This window comes from Bos taurus, chromosome 4, assembly GCF_002263795.3.
Source record: "Bos taurus isolate L1 Dominette 01449 registration number 42190680 breed Hereford chromosome 4, ARS-UCD2.0, whole genome shotgun sequence".
Lineage (NCBI taxonomy): Eukaryota > Metazoa > Chordata > Mammalia > Artiodactyla > Bovidae > Bos > Bos taurus.
In genome coordinates, this window is record NC_037331.1 from 9198803 (window position 1) to 9217702 (window position 18900).

Here is an 18900-nt window from a genome sequence, read left to right on the forward strand (position 1 = left end):
GCTGAAACCCCAGCCCCTAAACAGTACCTGGTACATCGTTGTTATTGTTCAGTCGCTAAGTCGTGTCCAGTTCTTTGCAACCCCATGGCCAGGCTTCCCTGTCCTTCACAATCTCATACTGTTGTTGTTGTTTAGTCGCCCAGTCATGTCTGACTCTGCAACCCCATGGGCTGCAGCACGACAGGCTTCCCTGTCTCTCATCTCCCAGAGTTTGCCCAAGTTCATATTCATTACATCAGTGATACCATCCAACTGTCTTATCCTCTGTCACTCCCTTCTCCTGCCCTCAATCTTTCCCAGTATCAGGGGCTTTTCCAAAGAGTCGGTTGCTCACATCAGATGACCAAAATACTGGAGCGTCAGCTTCAGCATCAGCCAGTCTAACGAGTACTCAGGGTTGATTTCCCTTAAGATTGACTGGTTTGATCTCCTTGCTGTCCAAGGGACTTTCAGGAGTCTTCCCTAACACTAGAGTTTGTAGACATCAATTCTTTCGATGTGGTGCCTCCAGCACCTGGGTTCAAAGGCACCACCTCATAGTGGGTACTTAATAAATATTTGTTGGAAAAATGAATGAGTGAATGAGTGAATGGAGCATCTTCACTAAAGGAAGTTAAGTCTAAACCTTACCTATTGGCTTGCTAGTCTATGTCAGGTTGTTGCCTCTGTAATCATTAACAAAGAACACTTATATCCAAGTTTATATTTGATTGGCAAAAAAGAAGTCAGAGAATCATGAAAATAATATTCACTGCCAGAGTAGAGTTGCTGTGACCAATGCTGTGTCTAGCAGGAGCATCTGTGAGCAGTCTCCTTTGCCCAAAACAAAAAGGAGTGGCTACAGTTCTTTCTCGGAGAAGGCAATGGCACCCCACTCCAGTACTCTTGCCTGGAAAATCCCATGGACGGAGGAGCCTGGTGGGCTGAAGTCCATGGGGTCGCCAAGAGTCGGACACGACTGAGCGACTTCTCTTTCACTTTTCACTTTCATGCGTTGGAGAAGGAAATGGCAACCCACTCCAGTGTTCTTACCTGGAGTAATCCCAGGGACGGTGGAGCCTGGTGGGCTGCCATCTATGGGGTCGCACAGAGTCGGACACAACTGAAGCAACTTAGCAGCAGCATCATAGTTCTTTCTCAGCAGTTATCTCAGAAATAATGACTCGTAACTCAAAGCTTCTTCTTCTCTAATCATAAGACTCACAAAAATTATATTAGGCCCATGAGATTTGCATAAGGCCTGTTCACATTAACTAATACTACTCATCCCACTACAAAAATGCGTCTTAACTAACTAAAGGTTGCCTCCATGTCAAAAGTTATTGGCATGTCTAAGCAATACAAAAGTATTATTTTATTGATATTAATATTTTATTAATTTTAATTTAATTAATATTTTATCAATATATATTAAACCACATTTTATTGTAGCACAAATCACTCAAAAGTGTTTTCTCATTATCTATTTTTAAAGACAGAATTAAATCACGTAGATGTATACCAATACATTACAATCTGGGGTGCTGAGTTAGAAATTTTAACTAAGTAGTGATTTGGGAATTTTTCTGAAGATCAGTTTTCACCTTGCAGACTTTAAGTAGGTAATACGAAAGTCATGTATATCACCTGCTTTATAAATTACTTTTTAAGTTCCCTCTCCCATCTCAGCACTCAGAACAACAATCCAGCTGAGCACTGAAAAACTCCTCAAATTTAAACCATTCAAGTGAAATCTGTCTCTGAATGTTAAATATCAGTTTGAGATTTAGTCAGTAAATTAATCACTCATGACCCTGAAGGAGGAAAATGATGGAGGAGGGAGCTGGAAAACACTACAGAATTCAATGCTGCTGAAGTGATGGGACTTGGGAGACTACTAGAGATTACACCAAAGCTAAATTCAAATACAACTTTTCTTTGTGTGATTTTTTTGTGGTCTCTTTTTTTTCAGTCATCAAAATTAACCACAGAATAGCCACTAGAAAATTCTCATTGGGATGTATTAATTACATAAGCTAGCTTAAATCTATATAAAAGTTTTAAGACAAATTAGCTGACTTAATGCCAACTACAGCGATAGGCTCAACCAATTTATTTATTTTTGTAAAGCTATTTTGCAGTTGATAACCATAGATGTGAAAAACACCTCCCTGGTGGCTCAGCTGGTATAGAATCCACCTGCAATGCAGGAGACCTGGTTTCGACCACTGGGTTGGGAAGATCCCCTGGAGAAGGGAACAGCTACCCACTCCAGTATTGTGGCCTGGAGAAGAGAGTCCACAGGGTCACAAAGAGTCGGACACAACTGAGCAACTTCCACTTTCATTTTTAGTTTCTGTACTAACCATTGTTTACCGGTTCCAAAACGTGCAAGAGCTCCGTAGGGAAGACAGGGAGCAATGAGCTGAGAGAGCAGCCTTCTGTCTCCTGGTAGCACTTGCAGATAGACCCACTTAGTTCAGCCGCCATCTGATACCACTTTCTGTTCTGGAGTGCATGTCTTATCTCCCCCAAGACTGAGCCTAGAGCAGTGCTGGGAGTTTCCTACATCCTCTGCTGTCCATGTGTTCTTTAAGCTTAGGATCATGTCAGATTCACCTTTCTAAATCTTATAAAACTAGCTTCATTGAAGTCATGGATGTATATTTTCCCTATTGAACAACAAGCCTTTAAAAAAATATAACACCCAGTCTGGTTCATCTTTTATTCCCTAACACAGTACCTTAAACCTAGCTCTGTGTGTGTGTGTATATATAATATTTGATGCTGAATGAATGACTGAAAAATAAATAAATGAATATCAAATACTCTATGACCCCTTGATAAGTGCCCTCAGGAAAATACCTTCTACATAGCACAGTGACTTTGTGGTTCAAGTTCTATCCCAGCTGTCTGCTTCAGAGATGGAGAAATCAGAAATATTGATCCCGCAGTAACTTCAGCATAGCTTGGATCAGTCCCAGCAAAATTTACAGTAACTTGTAATATTTATGTCCTAGACCTAGTCCTTTTAAGCTGGTAAGATGAAAGTCAATTTCTCTAGCATTTTAACTAGTTTTTACTAGTTTGGCCACTAGATGGCACTTGAATTAGCCAAGGCTCTAGTTTGGGAAGGGGCTCTGTTCAGAAAGTCCTTTGGTAAATATATAAGATGAAACCTGAAAACACTCATTTTTAAAAATAGATAAAAGACCCTCAGAAAACTTAAATTGTAACTAAATTTATAACATGCCTTTACAGTACCAGTTACAGACCACCGCAATAAAGTGAGTCACACAGATTCCCAGTGTATATGAAAGTTATATAGTAGTCTATTAAGGGTATAATAGTATCATGTCTCGGAGAAGGCAATGGCACCCCACTCCAGTACTCTTGCCTGGAAAATCCCATGGATGGAGGAGCCTGGTAAGGCTGCAGTCCATGGGGTTGCAAAGAGTCGGACACGACTGAGCGACTTCCCTTGCACTTTTCACTTTCATGCATTGGAGAAGGAAATGGCAACCCACTCCAGTGTTCTTGCCTGGAGAATCCCAGGGACGGCAGAGCCTGGTGGGCTGCCGTCTTTGGGGTCGCACAGAGTTGGACACAACTGAGCGACTTAGCAGCAGCAGCAGCAGTATCATGTCTAAAATAATACTGTACACACCTTAATTTAAAATAATTTATTGCTTAAAAATGCTAATTATCATGTGAAACTTCAGTGAGTCATATCTTCTTCCTGGTGGGGGAGTCTTGCCTGGATGTTGATGGCTACTAACTGATCAGAGTGGTGGTTGCTAAAGGTTGGGGTGACTCTGGAAACTTCTTAAAATAAGGTTCTCCCTTTCATGAATGATTGTCCTCTGTAGCATGTGATGCTGTTTGACAGCACTTTACCCACAATAGGACTTCTTTCAAAATTGGAGTCAATCAGCTTCAGCCCTGCTGCCACTTTATCAACTAAGTTTATATAATATTTCAAAGCTTTTCTTGTTATTTCAACAGCTTTCACAGTATCATCACCAGTAGATTCCATTTCAAGAAGCCAACTGCTTTACACATTCATAAGAAACAACTTCTCATCCATTAAAGTTTTATTATGAGATTTTAGCAACTCAGTCATATCTTCAGGCTTCACTTTAAATTCTAGTTCTCTTCCTATTTCCACCACATCTGCAGTTTCTTCCTCCACCGTCTTGAACCCCCCTCCCCTCCGCCCCCCGCAAAGTCATCCATGAGGGTTGGATTCAACTTCTGGCAAACAACTGTTAATGTTGAAATTTTACCTCTTCCCTTGAATCACAAAGCTTCTTAATGACATTTAGAATAGTGAGTCATTTCCAAAAGCTTTTTGATTTACTTTGCCCAGATCCATTAGAGGAATCACTCTCTATGACAGCTATAACCTTATAAGATGTGTTTCCTAGTAAAAAGACTCTGTTGAAATTACTCCTTGACCCATGGGCTGCAGAATGGATGTTGTGTTAGCAGGCAAGAAAACAACATTAATCTCCTGTGCATCTCTGTCAGGGCTCATGGGAGACCAGGTGCATTATCAATGAGCAGTGATATTTTGAAAGGAATCTTATTTCCTAAGTATTTTGTCTCAACAGTGGGCTTAAAATATTCAGTAGATCATGTTGTAAACAGATACACTGTCAACTAAGCTTCACTGTTGCATTTATGAGAGCACAGGCAGGGTAGATGGAGCATAATCCTGAACAGCCATAGGATCTTTGGAATGAGAAATGAGCTTCAACCTCAAGTCATTACCTGCATGATCCCCTAAACAAGAGAGCCAGCCTATCCTTTGAAGCTCTGGTGCCAGACATTGACTTCTCCTCTCCAGCTATGTAAGTGCTAGAATGCATCTTCTCCAACAGAAGGCTGTTCCATCCACATCGAATATCTGTTGTTTAGTGCAGTCACCATCATTAATTATCTCAGCTAAATCTTCTGGATAACTTGCTGCAGCTTCTACATCAGCTCTTGCTGCTTCACTTTGTATTTTTATGTTATGAAGGTGGCTTTTTTCCTTAAACCTTATGAACCAACCCTTGCTAACTTCCAACTTTTTTTCTGAAGCTTCCTCACCTCTTTCAGCCTTCATAGAATTGAGAGTTAGGGCCTTGCTCTGGATTAGGCTTTGGCTTAAGGGAATGTTGTGCCTGGTTTGATCTGCTATCCAGAACATTAAAACTTTCTCCATATCAACATCCTTTGTGTGTTCACTGGAATAGCAAATTTAATTGCTTTCAAGAACCTTTCCTTCACATTAACAGCTTGGCTGTTTGACACAAGAGACCTAGTTTTTAGTCTATCTCAGTTTTCCACATGCCTTCCTCACTAAGCTTAATCATTTCTAGCTTTTGACTTAAAGTGAAGAGACATGTGACTCCTTTCACTTGAATACTTAGAAGCCATTGTAATATTATTAATTGGCCTAATTTCAGTATTGTTGTGTCTCAGGGAATAGGGAGGATCAGGGAGAGAGAAACAGAAAAGGAATCAGCTGGTCAATGGAGAAGTAAAAACACACATTTATCAATTAAGTTCATTGCCTAATATGGGCATGGTTCACAGCACCCAAGAACAACTACAATAGAACATCAAAGATCACTGATCACAGATCACTATAACAAATACAATAATGGTGAAAAACTTTGAAATACTAAAATCTTACCAAAACAAGACATGGAGACATGAAGCGAACAAATGCTATTGGAAAAACAACACTGATAGACTTGCTCAATGTAGGGTTACCACAAACCTTCATTTTGTTAAAAAACAAAATAACTTCCAAGGACAATACAGTGAAGAGCAACAGAATAATGTATGCCTGTATTTGACAACTCTCACTATAGGAGAGGAAGAAAGCACACAAGTGATGATGCCAAGCCTTTGCGTGCCCAAAGGACCGCAGCAAGAATAACCTACATGCCAGGAAAAGACCCTGATGCTGGGAAAGACTGAAGGCAGGAAGAGAAGATGACAGAGGATGAGATGGTTGGATGGTATCACTGATTCAACAGTCATGAACTTGGGCAAACTCTGAGAGATGGTGAGGGACAGGGAGGCCTGGCACGCTGCAGTCCATGGGGTCACAAAGAGTCGGACATGACTGAGTGACTGAACAACTCAACAACAGGAAACACAGACACAAACTCCCCTTGGAAGTCTCCCCTCAGGAGCAGAGACTGCTGAGATGGAATGGAGCCTCCTAAGACTACAGACAGAGAACACAACGGCACCCCACTCCAGTACTCTTGCCTGGAAAACCCCATGGATGGAGGAGCCTGGTGGGCTGCAGTCCATGGGGTCGCTAGGAGTCAGACATGACTGAGTGACTTCACTTTCACTTTTCACTTTCCTGAATTAGAGAAGGAAATGGCAACCCACTCCAGTGTTCTTACCCGGAGAATCCCAGGGACAGGGGAGCCTGGTGGGCTGCCATCTACGGGGTCACACAAAGTCGGACACAACTGAAATGACGCAGCAGCAGCAGCAGCAGCAGCAAGACTACAGATGAGCCTTGGGTTTAGGCAGGCAAGACTACAGAAACAAAATAGAACAGAGTAGAAAACAGTACAGAAAATACCAGAGTGCACCATATATCAGATCAGATGAGTCGCTCAGTCGTGTCCGACTCTTTGCGACCCCATGAACCGCAGCATGCCAGGCCTCCCTGTCCATCACCAACTCCCGGAGTTCTCTCAGACTCATGTCCATCGAGTCAGTGATGCCATCCAGCCATCTCATCCTCTGCCGTCCCCTTCCCCTCATGCCCCCAATCCCTCCCAGCATCAGAGTCTTTTCCAATGAGTCAACCCTTCGCATGAGGTGGCCAAAGTACTGGAGTTTCAGCTTCAGCATCATTCCTTCCAAAGAAATCCCAGGGCTGATCTCCTTCAGAATGGACTGGTTGGATCTCCTTGCAGTCCAAGGGACTCTCAAGAGTCTTCTCCAACACCACAGTTCAAAAGCATCAATTCTTCAGCGCTCAGCCTTCTTCACAGTCCAACTCTCACATCCATACATGACCACTGGAAAAACCATAGCCTTGACTAGACGAACATTTGTTGACAAAGTAATGTCTCTGCTTTTGAATATGCTATCTAGGTTGGTCATAACTTTCCTTCCAAGGAGTAAACATCTTTTAATTTCATAGCTGCAGTACCATCTGTAGTGATTTTGGAGCCCAGAAAAATAAAGTCTGACACTGTTTCCACTGTTTCCCCATCTATTTCCCATAAAGTGATGGGACCAGAGGCCATGATCTTCGTGTTCTGAATGTTGAGCTTTAAGCCAACTTTTTCACTCTCCACTTTCACTTTCATCCAGAGGCTTTTTAGTCCCTTTTCACTTTCTGCCATAAGAGTGGTGTCATCTGCATATCTGAGGTTATTGATATTTCTCCCGGCAACCTTGATTCCAGTTTGTGTTTCTTCCAGTCCAGCATTTCTCATGATGTACTCTGCATATAAGTTAGATAAGCAGGGTGACAATATACAGCCTTAGACGAATTCCTTTTCCTATTTGGAACCACTCTGTTGTTCCATGTCCAGTTCTAACTGTTGCTTCCTGACCAGCATACAAATTTCTCAAGAGGCAGATCAGGTGGTCTGGTATCCCCATCTCTTTCAGAATTTTCCACCGTTTATTGTGATCCACACAGTCAAAGGCTTTGGCATAGTCAATAAAGCAGAGATAGATGTTTTTCTGGAACTCTCTTGCTTTTTCCATGATCCAGCAGATGTTGGCAATTTGATCTCTGGTTCCTCTGCCTTTTCTAAAACCAGCTTGAACATCAGGAAGTTCACGGTTCACATATTGCTGAAGCCTGGCTTGGAGAATTTTAAGCATTACTTTACTAGCGTGTGAGATGAGTGCAATTGTGCGGTAGTTTGAGCATTCTTTGGCATTGCCTTTCTTTGGGATTGGAATGAAAACTGAGATTTTCCAGTCTTGTGGCCACTGCTAAGTTTTCCAAATTTGCTGGCATATTGAATGCAGCACTTTCACAGCATCATCTTTCACCATTTGAAATAGTTCAACTGGAATTCCATCACCTCCACTAGCTTTGTTCATAGTGATGCTTTCTAAGGCCCACTTGACTTCACATTCCAGGATGTCTGGCTCTAGGTCAGTGATCACACCATCGTGATTATCTTGGTCGTGAAGATCTTTTTTGTACAGTTCTTCTGTGTATTCTTGCCATCTCTTCTTAATATCTTCTGTTCTGTTAGGTCCATACCATTTCTGTCCTTTATCGAGCCCATCTTTGCATGAAGTGTTCCTTTGGTATCTCTGATTTTCTTGAAGAGATCTCTAGTCTTTCCCATTCTGTTGTTTTCCTCTATTTCTTTGCATTGATCACTGAAGAAGGCTTTCTTATCTCTTCTTGCTATTCTTTGGAAATCTGCATTCAGATGTTTATATCTTTCCTTTTCTCCTTTGCTTTTCGCCTCTCATCTCTTCACAGCTATTTGTAAGGCCTCCCCAGGCAGCCATTTTGCTTTTTTGCATTTCTTTTCCATGGGGATGGTCTTGATCCCTGTCTCCTGTACAATGTCATGAACCTCATTTCATAGCTCATCAGGCACTCTATCTATCAGATCTAGGCCTTTAAAACTATTTCTCACTTCCACTGTATAATCATAAGGGATTTGATTTAGATCATACCTGAATGGTCTAGTGGTTTTCCCTACTTTCTTCAATTTAAGTCTGAATTTGGCAATAAGAAGTTCATGGTCTGAGCCACAGTCAGCTCCTGGTCTTGTTTTTGTTGACTGTATAGAGCTTCTCCATCTTTGGCTGCAAAGAATATAATCAATCTGATTTCGGTGTTGACCATCTGGTGATGTCCATGTATAGAGTCTTCTCTTGTGTTGTTGGAACAAGGTGTTTGCTATGACCAGTGCATTTTCTTGGCAAAACTCTATTAGTCTTTCCCTGCTTCATTCTGTATTCCAAGGCCAAATTTGCTTGTTACTCCAGGTGTTTCTTGACTTCCTACTTTTGCATTCCAGTCCCCTATAATGAAAAGGACATCTTTTTGGGGTGTTAGTTCTAAAAGGTCTTATAGGTCTTCATAGAACCGTTCAACTTCAGCTTCTTCAGCGTTACTGGTTGGGGCATAGACTTGGATTACCGTGATATTGAATGGTTTGCCTTGGAAATGAACAGAGATCATTCTGTCATTTTTGAGACTGCATCCAAGTACTGCATTTCAGACTCTTTTGTTGACCATGATGGCTACTCCATTTCTTCTGAGGGATTCCTGCCCGCAGTAGTAGATATAATGGTCATCTGAGTTAAATTCACCCATTTCAGTCCATTTTAGTTCGCTGATTCCTAGAATGTTGACATTCATTCTTGCCATCTCTTGTTTGACCACTTCCAATTTGCCTTGATTCATGGACCTGACATTCCAGGTTCCTATGCAATATTGCTCTTTACAGCATCGGACCTTGCTTCTATCACAAGTCACGATTACCCCAGGTCTGAGGTCAGGGGCAGCTGCCAAGAGTCCCAAACTGCGACGGCGCAGGAATGGCCAAGAGGAGCTACCCCACGTCCAAGGTCGGTGGGATGGGGAGGGGTGTGGGGGGGGGGCGGCCGAGAGGAGATACCCCACGCCCTTAAGCCCAAGGCCAGGGGCAGCGGGCGGGAGGAGCTACCCCACGCCCCCACGCCCAAGACCAGGGGGGGCAGCCGAGAGGAGATCCCCAGCGTCCGAGGTCAGGGACAGTGACGAGAGGAGTTACCCCGCGTTCGAGGTCAGGGGCAGCGGCCGAGAGTGCCAGACTGCGACGGCGCAGGAATGGCCAAGAGGAGCTACCCCACGTCCGAGGTCAGGGGTGGTGGCCGAGAGGAGATACCCCACGCCCTTAAGCCCGAGGCCAGGGGCGGTGGGTGGGAGGAGCAACCCCACACCCCCCGCCTGAGGCCAGGGGTGTTGGCCAGGAGGAGCAACCCCACGCCCGAGGCCAGGGGGGGCAGCCGAGAGGAGATCCCCAGCATCCAAGGTCAGGGGCAGCGACGAGAGGAGTTACCCCATGTCCGAAGTCAAGGGCAGCAGCCAGGAGGAGATACCCCACGCCCTTAAGCCAGAGGCCAGGGGCGGCGGCCGGGAGGACCAACCCCACACCGTGGCTGAGCAGGCACAGGAGGGCCTAGAGGAGCTATCCCATGTTGAAGGTCAGGAAGGGCAGTGATAAGGAGATACCCCTCTTCCAAGGTAAGGAGCATCGGCTTCGCTTTGCTGGAGCAGCCGTGAAGAGATACCCACGCCCAAGGTAAGAGAAACCCAAGTAAGACAGTAGGTGTTGCAAGAGGGCATCAGAGGGCAGACACACTGAAACCATACTCACAGAAAACTAGTCAATCTAATCACACTAGGACCATAACCTTGTCTAACTCAGTGAAACTAAGCCATGCCCGTGGGGCAACCCAAGATGGGCGGGTCATGGTGGAGAGATCTGACAGAATGTGGCCCACTGGAGAAGGGAATGGCAAACCACTTCAGTATTCTTGCCTTGAGAACCCCATGAACAGTATGAAAAGGCAAAATGATAGGATACTGAAAGAGAAACTCCCCAGGTCAGTAGGTGCCCAATATGCTACTGGAGATCAGTGGAGAAATAATTCCAGAAAGAATGAAGGGATGGAGCCAAAGCACCATATATAGTAAAAGTAATTATTGTATCCTTAACAACAAGTATGAAATTTTCACATTGGTATATATGTGCTGGTATCATGTCATTATGTAAAATACATTTCTTATTGAAATGCCATCAAACACAAAGGCAGCTGCCCTCAGTGACTGTAAGAGATAAATATAAGTTGGGAAATATTAATATCTATAGTATGTGAGTCTATCTATCTAAGCATCTCCTACTCCCTAGGATATATCTTTGATATGCATGATCTAGAATAGTCTGGCTGTATTCTTTTCTTTCTTGATAAAGTATCAGACCACAGTTCTCAGATGCTTTGCAGCTTTTGCAGCTCCGTAGGATTGTGTGACTAGTTCTCACTAGTGGAATGTAGGGAAGGAGATGACTTGCATCACCTCCAGTGAGATAATTAAGAGCATGGGTAGAGACTTCCCTGATGATCCAGTAGCTAAGACTTGCACTCCCAAGGCAGGGGGCCTGGGTTTAACCCCTGGTCAGGGAACTAGATCCCACATCCTTCAACTAAAGATACTGAGTGCCACAACTAAAATCTGGTGCAGTCAAATTAATTTAATTACAAAAAAAGAGCCTGGGGAACTTCACACTCTCTCACCACTTGGTTAGAAGGCTGAAAGACCTTAAAAGACATCAGAACAACCCACCAAAAAAGGCTTGGATTCCTGCATGATGCAAAGCTCCAATCTATCTCTGACAAACCGCATTGGCTGTAACATGCATGAAAAATATCTTTTTTGTGTTGAGCCACATTTTGGGTTATTTAACTAACCTGACTACCATGATTCTATTTTTATTTATACAGAAAGCAAATAACTAAGAATTGCAAATATACTCAAGTCAGTATAAACTGCTACAAAATGGACTCTGTAAGAGTGCACTGGCCTTGAACTAACTGCTTCAAGAATGTTTTCTATTATATTAGGACACTGATGGCATTTACAGTTACCAATGGATTTGCAATTGAGGTTCTTTCTGTATATGCTAATTGTCATATGAATCATAATAGGAAAATAGTGATTGTTTGTATATTGTCATTTATAAACAAAAAGTTTGGAATTGTTAATTCCAGAATCAGTTCAGGTCAGTCACTCAGTCGTGTCCGACTCTTTGCGACCCCATGAACGGCAGCACACCGGGCCTCCCTGTCCATCACCAACTCCCGGAGTTCACCCAAATTCTTGTCCATCGAGTTGGTGATGCCATCCAGCCATCTCATCCTCTGTTGTCCCCTTCTCCTCCTGCCCTCAATCCCTCCCAGCATCAGAGGCTTTTCCACTGAATCAACTCTTTGCATGAGGTGGCCAAAGTATTGAAGTTTCAGCTTTACCATCAGTCTGTCCAAAGAACACCCAGGACTGATCTCCTTTAGAATGGATTGGTTGGACCTCCTTGCAGTCCAAGGGACTCTCAAGAGCCTTCTCCAACACCACAGTTCAAAAGCATCAATTCTTCGGCGCTCAGCTTTCTTTATAGTCCAACTCTCACATCCATACATGACCACAGGAAAAACCATAGCCTTGACTAGAGGGACCTTTGTTGACAAAGTAATGTCTCTGCTTTTTAATATGCTATCTAGGTTGGTCACAACTTTCCTTCCAAGGAGTAAACATCTTTTAATTTCATGGCTGCAGTCACCATCTGCAATGATTTTTGGAGCCCAAAAAATAAAGTCTGACACTGTTTCCACTGTTTCCCCGTCTATTTCCCATGAAGTGATGGGAACAGATGCCATGATCTTCGTGTTCTGAATGTTGAGCTTTAAGCCAACTTTTTCACTCTCCACTTTCACTTTCATCCAGAGGCTTTTGAGTTCCTCTTCACTTTCTGCCATAAGGGTGGTGTCATCTGCATATCTGAGGTTATTGATATTTCTCCCGGCAATCTTGATTCCAGCTTGTGCTTCATCCAGCCTAGAGTTTCTCATGATGTACTCTGCATATAAGTTAAATAAGCAGGGTGACAATATACAGCCTTGACATACCCTTTTCCTATTTGGAACCAGTCTGTTGTTCCATGTCCAGTTCTAACTGTTGCTTCCTGACCTGCATACACATTTCTCAAGAGGCAGGTCAGGTGATCTGGTATTCCCATCTCTTTAAGAATTTTCCACAGTTTTTTGTGATCCACACAGTCAACGGCTTTTGGCATAGTCAATAAAGCAGAAATAGATGTTTTTCTGGAACTCTCTTGCTTCTTCGATGATCCAGCAGATGTTGGCAATTTGATCTCTGGTTCCTCTGCCTTTTCTAAAACCAGCTTGAACATCTGGAAGTTCACGGTTCACGTATTGCTGAAGCCTGGCTTGGAGAATTTTGAGCATTACTAGTGTGTGAGATGAGTGCAATTGTGCGGTAGTTTGAGCATTCTTTGGCATTGCCTTTCTTTGGGATTGGAATGAAAACTAACCTTTTCCAGTCCTGTGGCGGCCACTGCTGAGTTTTCCTCAGTAATTCCAGAATAGTGAGGAATAAATACCCTTCCACATAATCTTATATAAGAATGCAGTCTTATATGCATTTAGCCTCACCTGTCTTTCTTGACTGGAGAAGGGAATGGCAACCCACTCCAATGTTCCTGCCTGGGTAATCCCATGGATGGAGGAGCCTGGTGGGCTATACAGTCCGTGGGGTCGCAAAGAGTTGGACACCCTGAGCAACTAACACACACTATCTTTCTTGACAGCGGGATTAACTCTCTAAAAGATTTTATAAAAGTAACTCAAAAGAATGCAGTTAACTCATGATGCTGCCCACCTTCAACCTCTGTTAGCTCCAGGAGAGCCAAATGTCACAGTGTGCCGTGCCCTTTACGTCCTTGCTCATCTCCCTGGACACAGTAACCTCGGCCCCGTCCTCCCACACTGAAACAATGCTGCATAACCTGCAGCTTGCACAGTCAGCTGGAAACCAGATGTAAAGTGCAGATTTCTGAACACTAGTCTTCAGAGTCACCTTCAGCAGATTTGGGTTAAGACCCTGGGCTCTGAATTTTAATAAATATCCCAGGTGACTCCAATGCAGGTGAATTATAAATCACATGTTGAGAAACCCTATTTCAAACAGATGATAAAAGTCATTAACACTGAGATGTTTCACAAAATTTTAATAATAATGCTACAAAAGGAATTTTAATACCTTTAAAGATATAAAAGTTACTTCATATTAAGTTATAAAAATAACTAGAGAGTATATTTCTAAAATAGCTACTGAAATCTAAAATAACTAAACAGCTAAGTCACTTTTCACTTTAATTATGAAAAGTATTAACTATTCTAACTTCAATTGCAATTTTTAAAAATTTTGAACCGATATAAGGCAATGGAACCCCACTCCAGTACTCTTGCCTGGAAAATCCCATGGGCAGAGGAGCCTGGTGGGCTGCAGTCCATGGGGTTGCCAAGAGTCGGACACGACTGAGCGACTTCCCTTTCACTTTTCACTTTCATGCATTGGAGAAGGAAATGGCAACCCACTCCAGTGTTCTTGCCTGGAGAATCCCAGGGATGGTGGAGCCTGGTGGGCTGCCATCTACTGGGTCACACAGAGTCGGACACGACTGAAGTGACTTAGCAGCATACATAAATATATTGGATCAACTTTTATATTATTCAGGCTGATTTGAAAAAAATAGACAGTAGTAATAAATAGGTCATATTACTACCTGAATCATCAGGAATAAATAATCACAGTTTAAATTCAAAAGGAAAAACAACTGCCTTCAACTGCCAGTAGATACTGTAATCCCACAGTGAGAGCCAAAACAAAAATTCATTTTTCAACATTATATTGTAGTTGGAAGAACAGTTCCACATATGTGAATTCACCATGTGCTGTGCTGTGCTTAGTCACTCAGTCGTGTCCAACTCTTTTCGATGCCATAGAATGTAGCCCTCCAGACTCCTCTGTCCATGGGCTTCTCCAGGCAAGAATACTGGAGTGGGCTGCCATGCCCTTCTCCAGGGGATCTTCCCAACCCAGGAATTGAACAGGGGTCTCCTGCATTGCAGGCAGAATCTTTACCAGCTGAGCTACCAGGGAAGCCCAAACTTACCATGCTCCACTACAATTTCTTGACCATTAGTTTAGTTCCCAGGAGTACTAATAGACTATTTTTAGCAAAATTTGGGGACAAAGACCTAAATTTTCATTCCCTACTTCATTTCAATCCTCTGTGTTTTAGCAAATCATTTCTATTTCCTTTTTACATTCCTCATCTATAGTATAGGACTGCTAAGTCACTTCAGTCGTGTCCAACCCTGTGCAACCCCATAGATGGCAGCCCACCAGGCTCCCCCGTCCCTGGGATTCTCCAGGCAAGAACACTGGAGTGGGTTGCCATTTCCTTCCCCAATGCATGAAGGTGAAAAGTGCAAGTGAAGTCGCTCAGCTCTGTCCGACTCTTAGCGACCCCATGGACTGCAGCCTACCAGGCTCCTCCATCCGTGGGATTTCCCAGGCAAGAGTACTGGAGTGGGGTGCCATTGCCTTCTCCATAGTATAGGACTAACATTTGCCAATAACTAACATTTGCCAATATCTTTAAGAGTGAGAAAAATATAATAATCATATATTGAGGTTCTAGGAAATAAATCACTGAATATAAGTGCAAAATGTAATTATCCTGTAAGTTTTCCCTGTTGCAGTATTGGTAAAGCACATATTTCAAACATTGATGTTGAAAAAGATCGTTCTCATGATTAACATTAATAAATATTTATTGAGGTGCCTATTGGGTATTTGGCAACGTACTAGTCAGTGATCTAGTTATTTGATCAGACATCAAACCTCAAATAGATTCACACTGCAAAGAAATACATATTTTAAATTAGAGTTTCAAGAATTGGAGACTGACTGGGTTCTCCTCTGGGAAAAAAATAATTCAAATACATGGAAAGCTCACTGGGTGCATAAGAGCTGAACACAAATCTCAGTGGCTGAGCTAAACCACTTTCTCAGATGCCAATCCTACAAACATCATTTTCAGATTTCTTTTATAAAGAGGTATAACCACAATCCCCAGGAGACCTGCAGGAGCACATCCTCTGAAGTCTAGGACTTCCTTCTCCAAGTCTATGAACCACATCAGCTCTTCTCCACAACCCTCTAAGCAAGGTAGCCCAAAGGGATCTCCGTTTTAATAAAACCAAAAGCCTTCCCACAGAGTATCCTCTACTTAGAATTCCAGACATGGCTTCTTAGATTAGGGATTCTTTTCAACCAATTTGTAGAGCTTTAGTCAAGACAGGAAACAACATGTTGCAGAGTAATTAAGCCAAAAACTATGTGTCAAAGGTACAAAAGCCCATTCTACCTTTGACTCACCCTAGGACCTATGAAGGTGACTTCACTTCTCTGGAACTCTTTTTTCCCATCTAGAAAATGGAAACATGAATGCTAACCTGCTTTGATCGGAGGATTGTTACATGAGAGAAAAATGCATTTGTAAAGGTCTTTGGAAAATACAAAGAACTATAGAAAGGTTAGATAATACAGGTTTTGTCTAAGCAAGACTGGAATGGCTACTTCTCTTCATTTTTACCCTCTGTTGAACTCACCTTTTTGTCAGGCTACAAAAGAAGGAATCTTGTATTTCCTCCCTAAGGAAGTTTTGTTTTTTGTTTTTTTTTTAACAGTTTTTAAATGCCTTTTATATTCATGTTTTCAGTTCTACGGGAATAGGCTTTTTTCCTCCAGCATTATATATCCAACCAAGATAATGAAGAATTCAGAAGAACCACCTGCTTATGAAAACATTCATAGGCTGGCCTGATGCCCAACAAAGATGAATCCAATCCATAAGCAACTAGAGAAACCTTCCTCTTTCTACACGAACAGCTGGGTCTCTCATCTTGTAGCACAGGCTTAAGGCCCAAAAACACTTTATCACATTCTCATGGAAGAGGAATACCTCTCCCAAGGGATTTGAATTTTGAATAGGCTGAATTTCTCACCAACTTAGGAGCTTCTCCATTTCTGGTTTATTTTCTAAAAATAATTCATTTATTTCTCTTTTACAGTTTACAAAAAGCCCTGGTGGCTCAGATAGTAAAGCATCTGCCTGCAATACAGGAGACACAGATTTCGATCCCTGGGTGGGGAAGATCCCCTGGAGAAGAGAATGTCAACCCAGTATTCTTGCCTGGAAAGTGTCATGGACAGAAGAGCCTCGTGGGCTACAGTCCATGTGGTTGCAAAGAGTCGGACACAACTGAGTGACTAACATTTTCACACTTTCACTTTTCTGTATATTTTATTTAGCACATGTACAACCAAAGTATATGGTAGAGGAGTACTACTTTAATGAATTCACACATATGTATGAAATGATCTGTCTGCCCAAGTAATCAATGGATAGCCTCAGGACCAAGTAACAAAAGACATAAATGTTCTACCTTACCCCCAAATTTTAAAGCCATTGTATTTTGTGTTTTTGATGGCAAAGAAAAGAGAAACAATCAAGATACTTTTAATGTCTTACTTCACCCATCTTGAAACAAGCTAAATCATGAAATAGAAAAATAAGACATAATTTTGAGTTCTAAAAAGAGATATCCCCTTGATCCCTTCCATAAATACTAGACAAATGATTGGCAGCAATTATTTTTCACATGGGAGCACCTTCCTTAAAAAGCAAAACAAAAAACAAAAAAAAAGAACACGACATGTACGGCCACACATTACAGGTAGACAGAGTCTTAGAATTCTTCGTTTTCACATACATTATTTAATTGAACCTCACAACAACCCTGTGGTGTGAGCAGACAAGCTGTTAGTATCCCCGTTTTCCAGATGAGCAAACTGAAATTCAGAGGAGCCAAAGGACAAGGCCTTGTGTGCTTAGTGATAAGTGATAAAGCTAGAAGTCAAACCTGGGACTGGACTTTTAATACTGAGCAGTGCTGCTTGCCTTGGTCATTTTAGGTAGAGTAGAAAATAAGACTGAAAAGGAAAGCAAGGACCAGATCATGGAGGGTCTCAAATGGTCTCAATGCCAAATCACTCAAGGATCACTGTTGTTTTGGGCTGGGGCGGGGGTGTCGTTTTTTGGTTTGTGTTTTAAATCAGAGGTGAGCTGCAAGAAGAGTAATCTGGCAGATGTATACATAATAGATTAAAGGCAAGAGAGTGCATCATTCTGGGTGCACTCAGGAGACAGAAACCACACAGTAATTTGCAGAAGCTAAGCATTAGAAAATTATTTAACCTGTGATAGAGGAAGGCACATGCCTTGAACAGTACACAAGGAAGAAGAAATCTGGATGGATGGTCTCCTCCTCAAGGCATGCGTAAAGATCTCATTGAAGAAGCTATGGTTGCAGCCCACTGGATAGTGGGGATGTTTCCTGGTCTGACGGCCAGAGTTGGTCCACAGTAACAGGAGAGCAAGAGATAACCCTCCAGGGAGTAGGCGAACAGAGGCTCTTGAGTGAGCACACAGAAGGAAGCAGAGCACTACCACTGGCATGAAGCCTGGGGCACAGGCGTCCATGGCAGGACCATTATAGGGAACCTTCTGAGCACACGCAAGCAAGACTGGTGGGCACACCCGAAGAAGAAATAAGGGTGCCACTGCCAGCATGAGACTTGAGGTATACCAATGTCACCCTGGGAGGGCTGAAGCAAGATTCAGAACAGATCTGTGACGTCACCAATGGACTGCCCATTCTGGAGCACATGTCAGGTAGAGCACCAGTAGATGCCCCCCACTATACACACACACACACACACACCACTGACAGACCCCAAAGCAGGAGCAAGGAAAAGCAAAATGTAGCAGACGGAACAGGGAGAGAAGCCCTCCCCTTCAGGCAGCATCCCTCCAGCAACCTCTACTGACAAAGCTTAAAACTGTGCTCGCTGTGACCGAGAAATGCTCAGAGCCCAGTCCGTTACCCCAGACAGGTATGCGGAGCTGAAAGGCATCAATTGATGACTGGGACACAGAGCTTGGGAGCCTCCTCGCCTCCCAGAGTAGAAAACTGCCACTGACTGGAACTATGGTTTAGTAAGCGCCTACAGCCATTTTCCAGGCTGCGTTCTTGTAACTGTCATCTTCAATTCCTTAAAAATACTCTCCTACTTATCACTCTAAAGTAAAATTCTAGCTCTTTAAAAGCTTTCTTTTTCTTCCATTTTTGGGAGAAGGCAATTAGAAAAAAGGAAAGGGAAAGATGGCATCTTGGGTGGGGGGGTGTAGACATTCATTTCAGCATCCTGCCACAAAC

The 18900-nt window shown here is 42.8% G+C and overlaps 1 pseudogene; it reads right to left on the minus strand.

Moving 5' to 3' along the window:
• Positions 1–1453: 1453 nt before the first annotated feature.
• LOC107133361 (tigger transposable element-derived protein 1-like) lies at positions 1454–6390 on the minus strand (annotated as a pseudogene).
• Positions 6391–18900: the final 12510 nt, after the last annotated feature.